This window comes from Colossoma macropomum, unplaced genomic scaffold (assembly GCF_904425465.1).
Source record: "Colossoma macropomum unplaced genomic scaffold, Colossoma_macropomum, whole genome shotgun sequence".
In the NCBI taxonomy this organism is placed as follows: domain Eukaryota; kingdom Metazoa; phylum Chordata; class Actinopteri; order Characiformes; family Serrasalmidae; genus Colossoma; species Colossoma macropomum.
This window is the reverse complement of record NW_023495921.1, coordinates 21,418-33,442: the sequence shown is the minus strand read 5'-3', so window position 1 is coordinate 33,442 and position 12,025 is coordinate 21,418. Positions and strand designations below refer to the sequence as shown.

The following is a 12,025-nucleotide window of genomic DNA, read 5'->3' as shown; positions in this document are numbered from 1 at the left end:
GCTTCTTGTCCAGATTTTCCGATCCACCTTAAATGATGCACATTTCCACAGGCGTCAGAATGTAACCGTGGTGTCGTTTAAAGTGGAACGGGAAATTTGAAGGAGAAGCTGGTGAATAAGAACCCAGCTTCATGTTTGCACTATTACATGTTCACAGACTGCACCAGAATATAAACTACAGCGATATATTGTTGTGCCAACTACTCTTTGTAGATTAATAATTTTGTAAAGAGTCCAAAAAGTTATGTAAACTAGCTGGCATTGTCACTAAGAGTATTAGCATTTATGCTAACCACTACAGGTGTTTATTGTTCATATTTCGACTTTGGCCCAATCAGAAATACACAGTTACACTTATATATTAACACCACTGACTGAATATAAACGATGGTAACCAGAAACGTTAGACTAACTAAATTAATTGTATGATCAAAAATTGCTGGCTAGCTATTTTAATTAGCTGGTGTTAACTACCTGTTTTTTAGCAACTAATTCAACATTACTGGTCTGTTACAGCAATATATATTTGAGCAAATCACAAATGTACATTATTATTGTTCAAATGGTTTAATTATATTAATTTAAGTGAGATTATTCCTGCTGTTCTCTGCTGCTCCGGTCGGTCTTATCTGAGCTTTTGGCATGAAGGGTCTGGAAAATAGAGCAGTGAAGCTCGCAGATCACTGGTGTGCAGTTAGAACCAGTCAGAAGTTCCAGTGCATTAACAGGTAGTTTATCAGGGGAAAAAAAGGGATTAAAAAACAGAGGCATTACAGAGAATGTATGCTGTGGAAAAATGAATCAGGCACCACAAAAAAAATAAAATAAAATAAAATAAAAACGTTTTGTGCACATATCATTATACACAATGCAATTTCTGCATTAATTAAAAATATACACCTCATTAAGAGCTCATGTTTAGCATTTAATAACTATAAAGCAGGCTGTTATCATCTGTGTGTCAACTCCAAATTGGCTGTATCCCAATATGAATAAGCCCCCTGAGTGAATCCGTCAGCAGGTAATCTACAGTTTGTGTGGCTGGTTTCTATGGTGCATCAACATGGATCATTTTAGCTGACAGACACTGTACTGTACGTTTAGCTCTAACATGATTCACATTTAATTTAATGTATTAAAGTCATCATTAAAATGGAAATGTCTACAAATAAACACATTTTAGCCAGGTATAGATCATTTTGGTACACTATGGATCAACTATATATTTGATATTTGATTTATTTATTATTCATAATTCATTGTTTTGATTTATTTTTATCTAGTCAGTACTGTGAAAAGGTATTAGCCCTCACTCGATTTCTTTTATTTTTGCTAATTTGTCACATTTAAATGTTTCAGATAATCCAACTACTGTTAATAAAGATAAAGACAACACAAGTAAACACAACATGCAGCTGTCATGTTCAAATGAGAGCTCCTCAGCATGTAGGTTGGGGTTTGGATCATCCTGTCAGTCAATATTTATGCCATCTTTCTCCTATGAGTGCTGAAAACTTACTCAGATGAGGTGCTAGTGGGACATATACAAATATATCCTTGCAATATTGACTTCCATGGGAAAGAGGCTCTTTTCCGCACCCCCCACCATCAATAGATGATGGCTTTGGGGCGTATTTTGGAGATGAAGGAATACTGCACATAATCTCACAAGCCAGGATATTGGTCTCCAGACAGTCATGACGTGTGACGTTTCTTGAAGCAAATGTAGTTCTCATTTGATTGACATCATCATTTATCTAGAGCGATAAAAGAAAAAAATCAAGGTATAGAGAACATCAACATTAGTCTTTTGAAAAATATTAAGTAAAAGTCTTAAATTCAACCATGCAAAAGGTCAGCTAAGCTAGCAGATCACTGACTGACTACAAATAAAGTCTAAACAGTGCCACATTCAGCTCTTATAAACCCAGTAATGATCTCATAAACTAGACATCAGTCACATCTACTCACGCATAAATTACTCCTAAATCAGAACAAAAACCTTAAATACAGCGAGTAACTATTAGCTTATTAGGTGAACTGCTAGTTGGCTCTGTTGTGCTGTTACCTGAGAACATGGATCAAAGATCTTTTTAGAGTATGGTGTTACAGTAACTTTGTCTTTTGACGTCTACAGAGATAAACAAAACACATTTTTACATAATACAACATTGACGTCACTGTGCAGTCAGAATGAGCACTGGTTTGATAGGAACAGAATTTTAAATGACACTAGACAGTAATAATGTTTAATTATTAAACATTATTTTTATAATGTTCTAACCTTGATTAGAGTGGTGCGCCATTAAGGTTATCTCCTCCATAATCATACTTTATCTTCTCATCTCTCTTAATATCTTTTTTGTGAACAAACACAGGTGTGTTCTACCATTTACTACAATTTATGCATTATTTAATTGGGATCAGCACTGTCATTGACCAAGCGCCCAAAGGACCCTTTATCATCAGTGGCATCAATGCTGCTTAAAAAAAGAATTAGTAGTAAATTTTCTTTTAAAAATGTAACAAAAATATAAAGAACATACATAAAATATACAAATGATCTAAACTTCACACTTACAGTGAAAGCAAAGAACAGAATCTTTATAAAGCTACATTATAAAATCTGAGAGCTCAACAAACAGTTTCCCCATTGTGTCTTTTGCAAATTCACCATGACCTAAAAGACGTCATTGAAAAAGATAATAAATAAAATGAAAATAAGGTGACATTTTCTCAAACTGATTTTCTGAACAATGTTCTTACCTCATTCTATTGTTAGTTAATCAACATTAACCTTCTTCATCTTACTTATTAAACCATTTAAAAACCCCTTTGAAATCAAATGGCTGAATATCATTCAAAGTAAAAGGTGCTACACTGTTACTTAACACTCTTACAGCTCAATTACACATTTAGAAAGAAACATGCAGACATATTCTCACCTTTGTACTCATCTATGTGTCTTTCCTCTATTGTACTGTTCAGTTACACTACATACATGGTTCTTTGGGTTGAGTCTCCAACAAAGTGCATCTATGTGGTAAGTGGAGCAGATAACAGTTGGTTAGTTTATTAGGTATAAAGTGACCAGGGAGTTAAAACAACGCTGCCAAGCTGAATATTAGTATCAAGAGAACTGGATAAAATGTACAGTATCATGTATATAAAATTATAGCTTTAGATTGCAACAGAATCAAATCATTTAACAATCATTTTACATTATTGCTGTTAAATAAACTCACCTGTCTGTCTTGGGGCACTCACGGCATCATCCACAGCTTCATTTTCCGGTTCACTTCCATCACTGTCATCAGTTGTGTTGATCTCATCTTAAAGCAGCAGCGAGCAAAACTAAATCTGCAACCAATATTCTACATGTTACATTAATCATGGACTATATCATCACTGCTGGACAAAATCCCCATAAGTCCAAAATAGTGACTTTATGGGACAAAGAAAATCACTTTAAACTTTTAATGTAAGTTAATGTTAGTGTTTAATTTCAAGTAGTTCCTCATTAAAGAGCAGCGAACATTTATAAAGCGTGAAAGAAAACATGGAGACATGGTTTTGTTTCCACTCTGAAAATATATATATGTATATAACTGCCATCTCACAATTACATCATGAAAGCATTAAATGAGTCCTCCACACATATTTGCCTTAACGTAAGTACTGATATAGTGCAAACACAGATACATACCTTCAGTCTCAGTGTGATCAATGATTTGCCTTGTAGATCAGGGAGACGCCCTTTTTCCATGGCCAGCAAAAGTTTTGATATTTTAGCCAGCTGAGTTTTTCTTCTGGGAGCCTGTAAAACTCACAATGTTCATGAATGACCCAAAAAGTCTGAAACTTGATCCAATTCATTGTTTTTCAGATGAATTTGTGAGAGAGTCGCCACATGTTTATGCAACTGTGCTGATCTGAGATGTTCTTGATTTTGAGCACTGCATTGCGTAGAACCTCAGACAGTCCTGTCCTCTGTAATAACTTTAACAGCTGGGTCTGGCAAACGAGAAGCAGTTGGCCTCCTGAACCCCACGCCTTTCTTTTACTAACTAAAAGAGTCAGAGCATCTACCATGTCTGGTGTGAAGGACAGCGACCTTTCACCCCTTTCACCTTTGATCTCAACTCTGCTGAAATGGCTGCAGAGTTTCTGTTCAAACTTAGAAAGGCCAACTGCAACATCTTCATAAAGAAGAGCTTTATCTCTTTCTTAAAAGCTTTTAAGATGCATCTTGGAGATTCTCAGCGCGTCTTCAGTTAAAAACAATCATTCTTGTGAGTAGTTTTAGTGAGCTCTGCATAGCTTTGTGGTGATGGAGCCTTTTCCAGAATTTCAGATGCTGCATCTGCTGTTGTCTCCAGGAGTTTGTGAAGAAGCTGAGCATCATGATGAAAGGCAGTGTTGATGGTTTGTTGAACTTTGCTTCATTCAGTGTGTTTAAAGCTGTATGTGAGATCAGCTCTGACCATTTGGTGGTTTACAGCTTTTTGACTTGATTAACTCTTCATCTTCAGCCATAAGAGCCCTGAATGATCTCACAAACCTTCTGCAAAGAGTGCCCTAATTTCAGTGCTAGGCTCAGCATTCAGTAGCAGTTCTTTTCCTCATCATAGTCTGACACCTTCTTGACAGCTTGAATAACCTTTGAGAAACTTGCAGGTTTTATAGCTTCTTCCAGGCTGTGTATAGAAGTTGATGACTTGCTGCACAGTTATCAAAAACCTTCCAGTTTCATGGAGCTTCTGCTGAATATACTCATATTTGGTCGGCTCATTGCTGTGTTTGTTGAAGAAAGATATCGCTAGTTGATAAATACAGAAGTCACTGCGTACTACAGAGACAGCCTCATCTTCTTTCATTGCACTCAAGAGCTTCCAAACCCCCTGGGATATCTGTTGTGAGAGGCTGCCAGAGCAGCCAGACCCAAAACTTTGGTTCTTCCTTGCTGTTTGTTTAGTCCACCTGATTTTGCTGAACATCTTCTTACATGTCACCATAGGTCTTTATGTACAAGCATTCCTCTGCAATACATGCAGTGCGCAAATTGTTTTGAATCAGTTTGGTCTTTGTTTTAGTTTAAGCAGCTCACTTCCTTTCTGTAAAATATCTGAATTTTGCTGATTAGTTACACTTGTTCCTAATTTTTTCCAGCAGTCGTTTATGTCCTTTTGAGTACTTTGGGAACGACAGTGGTTCTGAATCTTCAGCCTCATTCATGTGGGTTTTCAAGTTGTAAGAAATTTTGGATGGTGGTTTCACGCAAATGTAACAGTAGTTTTTCTTGTTTTCAGAACAAAAAATTACAGAAGACATTTTTCAGTGAAAGCTCTTGTATCCTCCTGTCCTGTCAGTGATACATCCTGAAAATCAGTCTCACTATCAGCAGCTCTGACCTCCAAGAGCTCTTCCTCTGTAGGTGTTTCAGTGACTGATCTGGACGGACAGAAGGCATTTGTTCCACTGCCTAAAGCTGCAGCTTCCTATGACAGTTTGATGTCTGAGACTGGCTTCACCTCAACTTTCCTTGAAAGTATATTTTCCTATTCTCTAGAGCTGTCTGATTCATCATCTGATACATCATCTGATTCTACATCTGATTCATCAACTGATTCTACATCTATCAACTGCTTCTCATAACAAAATAAGTCAGCTTTTTCATTCAAACAAGCTTCTTCCGTGGCCTTCAGACCCTGTTTCCCACTCTTGTTGCTTGAGTGTTTTAGGGCCGACTCTGAACGGCAAGATTTGGTGAATTTGAAAGAGACAGCTTTCACTTTCTGCTCGCTGATTTGGGCCTTGTTTTCATATCCTATTGCAGCTCCACTGAACTGTCTGTTTCACTATCTGACTCTGACTCATATTCTTCATCTGATAATGACTCATCCTCATCAGAACTGGAGTTCCTTTTCTGCTAGTATCAGAAAATAGAAGATCACAACACTCAGTATAAAACAGTAACAGTTCATTAAAGAAACTGTAAATATTCTTACCCATTAAACCAGATCTCTGTCATTCTTTTCAAGTTTTTCAGAGCTGGATTTGTGCCAGAAGCAAGATCAACTACAAGAGAGAAAAAAAAAGCACTGCTGCCAATGAAATACACAGTAATTTAAGGAACACTCCTCAACTGCGGATTTCAGAGATGTCTGACAGCAGCACATGTAGTCCAGTATTTATTCAGAACTATTAAAGATTTTATTCAGCTTCAAAAACAAATCAAACCCATTTATCAATACTATCCTTATTCCCCATTGTTTGAAATCAGGTTAAATAAGTTAAATGAGTTTTTATCCATCACTTTCAAAAATGGCATATCAAAAATATCACAGTGTGATAAATATAGGAATGCCCCCCTAAATATGAAATAAAGGCATTCATAAAGATGTGATATTAATCATTTACTGTTTTAAACATCTAACCATAATGACCATTACTGACCGTTACTGACTGATCCACCTGAGTGATGCAACAGGTCCAACACATGCAGGGCATTTGTTCATGCTTGAAACAGTTGCAGGGACTCACTCGTGTTTACAGTTCTGTTGGCAAAACATTATGATTTAATCAGACAATCTGTTCAAATCCAGACAATAATACTTTGAAATTCTGTAGTCAAAAAATAATAAAAATAATGATTTTGATCAGTGTGACAAATCTGAGAACAGGAACTGTCTGCAGTCTTTCTGTAATGATTAAATCATTAAATGGCCCAAATTCTACATTTTTCTTGTTTACTTTTCTTCCAAGCTTCACTTATAATGTTTGTCTTTTATGTATCAAAAACAGTCATCATTCATTTTTCAGTGACCATTTTTCAGCCTCTCTTTATCCTTTTGAAATAAACAGGTTGTTTTTGTTTCTGTGCTTTTAAGCTTCATATAAATGAGCTCTGCTCTGATTGGCTGCACTGTATTGTGCTGCATTCAAAAAGCAGTCCAGGCTGAAACAATCTTATAACGTCAGTGTGAGTGGGCAGGGCTAAACTGCTGTAGGTTGAATAGGTGGATGTGTGTAAATGTGTAGGTTTTCATGACATTACAGAAACAACAAACTCAAAAAGGGCTGTTTTTGCAGCTTAGTTTCCACTGAATGACTGAATGGTCTGGGAGTGACTCTGACAGTGTTCAAACACCACATCCAGCTCTTATTTAAAAAGGGTGAAGAAAATTCAGTTCTCCATGATTTGGGCTCTTTAATAGAACACTTAACGGTGAGTGAACTTCCATTCACTGTGACTCTGACAAAATGTCTGTAACGTTTTTCTGATAGTCACAGCAACAGTTTCTCTAAATTACCTTTTGTGTTGCGTCTCTTGGAACCTGTGGAAGCTGCTCCTCAGGCTGGAACTGGTCCTTCTCGGTCACCAGAGGGTTAATTGTGATCAGAACATCTGTCTCAGCAATGTTCCAGAAACAGAAATAAAATTCAGAAATGTGGTTCCAACCATGATCCTGTTTGCTGCATTAGACGCTGTTCTTGTGGTTGTAGTTGGTCTTTTTCATTTGCCATCTGTAAATATATAATTATGAGAATCAATGTGGAAGTTTCAGAAAAAGACTATAAATGAAAACATCAGTTAATCTTGTTTTCATTCACAGTGAATGTTCATCTTTAAATACCCTGCATCTCCATATTAATGCTACTTATAGCAGATTTAGGGTTTTTCCCGCTACTGTGGTTGTTTTCATTTTGCTGTTTGGGCTAACATGGTCAACATTCATCAAGTCTCCAGAGAGAGTCATCTTCCAGAGGAGCATCAACACTGAAACATATAAATAAAGCATAACAGAAACTTTTAGCTCTAGAACTACAAAAACAACAGAAAACCATTTAAAAATTAGCACATCAGCCTTTCCTCACATACTACACTGACCAGCCAATTCATTTAGTCCAGCTCCTTGTTTCTACACTCACTGTCCACTTTATCAGCTCGACTGACTGCAAAGTTTCACTTTGTAGTTCTACAGTTACAGACTGTAGTCCATCTGTTTCTCTGCATACTTTGTTAGCCTGAGTGCAGAAACAAGGAGGTGGACTTAATGAAGTGGCTGTCCAGTGTCCAGCTAAATGAGAGAGTAATATCATTCATACCAAAAACCTTTCCACTGTAATGAAATTCAAACATGAACACTTTCAGGACATCATGATACATTTTCTGTCTCCTTTCAGGTTCATGTTTAGGTATTAGTTCCTCTGTGATACAAAAGAAAACCTCTCTTATCAGAATGGACACAGCTGAATACTCCACAGTCTACGAGAGAAAACAGAGAACATGCTGACCACATCAAACCACATTGACCTCAAACAAATAAACACATACAGCCAATTAAATATGAATATTAAATTACCTTTTTCTGGATTTATATATTTCACACCAAACCCATCTTTGTCTTTATAAACAGTTGTAATATTTGCTGCCTCTTCTTCTGGATTCAGTTCTCTTTCTCAGCTCCATGGCAGCCATTTTCCATGATGGCTCCACTCTTTATAGAAAAATAACAGTAAGTTTTATTTTGATCTTTTCATGTATGAAATATTTTACTCTCTTTATTTGATTGATGCTAAAAGGAGTTCAAGACAGTCTTATTTACAGTCTTGAAGTCTCACACTTTTATTTTTGAACTAGCTGTGAGTTTCTAAATGTGAAGACTAAACTAATCAAATCAAATCGAATCAGCTGAAAGGTCCTCGTAAACTACAAAAACCAACACACACAAACACTTACACAGACTTACACACACACACACACACACACTCTAATGTCTGTTCTTGTGTGCAGATTCCTGTGAGTTCACACTGGATCCAAACACAGCACACAGTTTTCTCTCTCTGTCTGACGGGAACAGAAAGGTGGAGTTCGTGGAAGATTCACAGTCGTATCCTGATCATCCAGAGAGATTTGATTATTATCTGCAGGTTCTGTGTAGAGAGAGTCTGACTGGACGCTGTTACTGGGAAGCTGAGTGGAGCGGAGGTGTTGATATAGCAGTAACATATAAATCAATCAGCAGGAAAGGAGTCACTGCTGACTGTGTGTTTGGAGGGAATGTAAAGTCCTGGATTCTGAGCTGCTCTGATAACAGTTACACTGTCTGGCACAATAATAACAGCACTGTTCTCTCTGCTCCTTCCCTCCAGCTCTGAGAGAGTAGGAGTGTATGTGGACTGTCCGGCCGGCTCTCTGTCCTTCTACAGAGTCTCTGCTGATAAACTGACCCATCTACACACATTCAACACCACATTCACTGAACCGCTCTGCGCTGGGTTTTGGATTGGTTCTGACTCCTCAGTGTGTCTGAGATAAAATAGATAGATAGAATAACATGAGACATCACAAAACACACACACACAGAACTCTAACAAACAAAACTGAATAAAAAATAGAAAACTGAATTCTTTCTCTCTTTATCTCTCTTTCTTTTTGTCTCTCTCTTTCTCTTTTCTTAGCGGTGTTTAGCGGGGAAAAGGTCAGGGTTGCTGGTCGCCATGGCGGTGGCAGGGCGAGTAAGTTTTGAAAAACTTTCGTGCCGCCACGGCATTAAAATAGTGCCTGATGTGAACCGCTCTGTTGAGGAATTCAGCTTAGCTGTGGGAGAAATTGTTGGATACAACAGCATCGTGTCTGCATCCAGGATGAGTGGGGCTGTGGTAGTCTTTTTAGATGATGTGGAGAAAGTAAACACGATGGTGCAGAATGCCGTTGTTGTCCAGGGCATGTTTACACCTGTAACGCCTCTCATTCGCCCAGCGAGAAAGATAACGCTGTCTAATGTCCCACCTTTCATTAAAGACGAACTAATAACAGCAGAACTGTCGCGTTATGGTCAACCAGTGTCTCAAATGAAAAAGATTCCCCTTGGTTGTAAATCCCCCCTGTTAAAGCATGTTGTCTGCTTCAGATGACAGATTTATATGATCCTGAAAACTGGTATTGACGAGGTGAATGTTGCTTTTAAATTTAGAATTGATGATTTTGACTATGTGGTTTTTGCCACATCTGATTCTATGAAATGTTTTGGGTGTGGACAAGAGGGGCATTTGAGGCGTTCGTGCCCTGAGAAAGCTGAGGAACGCCCCTCGCAGGCCTCAAACTCTGAGCCCATAGGGGATAACGCAGGCCAGGCCTCTGATACAGAGGCTGGGCCCAGTACAGCTGAGGAGAGCGCAGCAGATCCCAAGGCAGACAGTGTGGCTGACGCAGACCCTGATACACAGAAACACGTTGGGGAGGGGGGTAGAGTTGCTGAACCTGCTGTTGGAACCAGTATTAAGACAGTTGTGGGACAGGAGTGTTTAGAGCCCAAAAGAAATAAACTTGATGCTAATGCTGATGTTGGGGTTGGTGCGACAGCTATTGCTGCTATGGATCTGTTTTAGGAGATGAGGGGTTTTAAATCAAAACATTAGGCAGTACTCATGGGCTCACCAGAGGGAAGATTTTATGTCACTAGCTAAGTTGGATAGGTTTTATTGTTTTAAGCACCATCTTAACACTTTTAAAGAATGTGTGATTATACTAGCCGGCTTTTCTGATCACAGTATGGTTTTGTGCACTGTTTTTATCGCAAATTTAAAACCCAGTGCTTATTGGCATTTTAACACCTCTTTACTGTGTGATGTGAATTTTAAACTAGTATTTTCAGTTTTTTGGGCTAATTTTCAAGAAAGAAAGCAACATTTTAAAACTTTGAGACAGTGGTGGGATTATGGGAAGGTTGAAATCAAGCAGCTATGTAAACAGTACACTTTCAATGTCTCACGGCACATTACTGACTCCATGAAGCAGTTGGAAGTTGAGATACTTGAACTGTGGAGACTGATAGACTCTACAGGAGACCAGAGTCACACTGCAGATCTCAAGTCCAAAAAAACTGCTCTTGCACACCTGCTGGGCTTTAGGGCACAGGGGGCTCTGGTCCGATCGCGTTATCAAAGTTTAATGCAGATGGATGCCCCATCTAAGTTTTTCTTTAACTTGGAAAGAAAGAATGGCCAGAGCCGTTTTATTCACGCTCTGTGCTCTGAAGATGGGCAGGAGCTGACAGAGCCTGTTGACATTAGAAAACAGGCAGTAGAGTTCTGTTCAGAATTGTACAGAAGTGAACATAAGGAGAATGGAGAACTGGCTTCGAGCTTTTATGCAGGTCTTCCAAAGGTCTCTGAGCAGCTGAATGCAGAGCTGGAAAGGCCCAGGAGCATGAGCAGGAGCTCCATGCTGCATTACAGAGCATGGAGGGTGGGACTGCCCCAGGCATTGATGGCCTTCTGGTGGAGTTTTATAAGGCCTTTTGGGCAGAGCTCAGTGCAGACTCATTGGCTGCTCTGAATGAGACCTTGGCGGAGGGTTCTCTGCCGTTGAGCTGCAGGAGGGCTGTGATCACCCTATTGCCAAAGAAGGGAGACCTGCAGGACATCAAGAACTGGAGACCAGTGAGTCTCCTGTGCACCAATCTCAAGATTTTCTCCAAACCTCTGGCTATTAGGCGTGATGGGATTAGAGAAGTGATGGGGCATGTCATTTACTTAGACCAGATCTACTGTGTACCTGGCAGGTCCATTACAGATAACATTTATTTAATCAGGGATGTTTTGGAAGTTTCCAAAATTCTGGGTGTTGACTCTGGTCTCATTTCAATAGATCAGGAGAAAACTTTTGATCGAGTAGAGCATCAGTATCTGTGGTACACTCTCGAGGCTTTTGGTTTTAGTCTCTCTTTTATTACTATGGTAAAGGTAATGTACCAGGACATTGAGAGTGTGCTGAAGATTAATGGTGGTTTGAGCGCTCCCTTCAGAGCTGAGCGTGGCACATGGCAAGGTTGCGCTTTGTCTGGAATGTTGTATTCTCTTCCCATTGAACCACTGCTTCAATAGACTTCGCTCCAAAATTGAAGGCTTTGTGCTACGTCAATATAACGTTCAACACCGTATTTCTGCCTATGCAGACAACGTAATGATTATGATAAACGGCAAGGCAATATTGATAACTTAGTGTCTGCAGTTCGGG

General features: G+C 38.8%; 1 pseudogene; it reads left to right on the top strand.

Moving 5' to 3' along the window:
- LOC118803516 overlaps nt 1-9,377 on the top strand; it is a 65,076-nt pseudogene extending 55,699 nt beyond the window's left edge.
- Nucleotides 9,378-12,025: the final 2,648 nt, after the last annotated feature.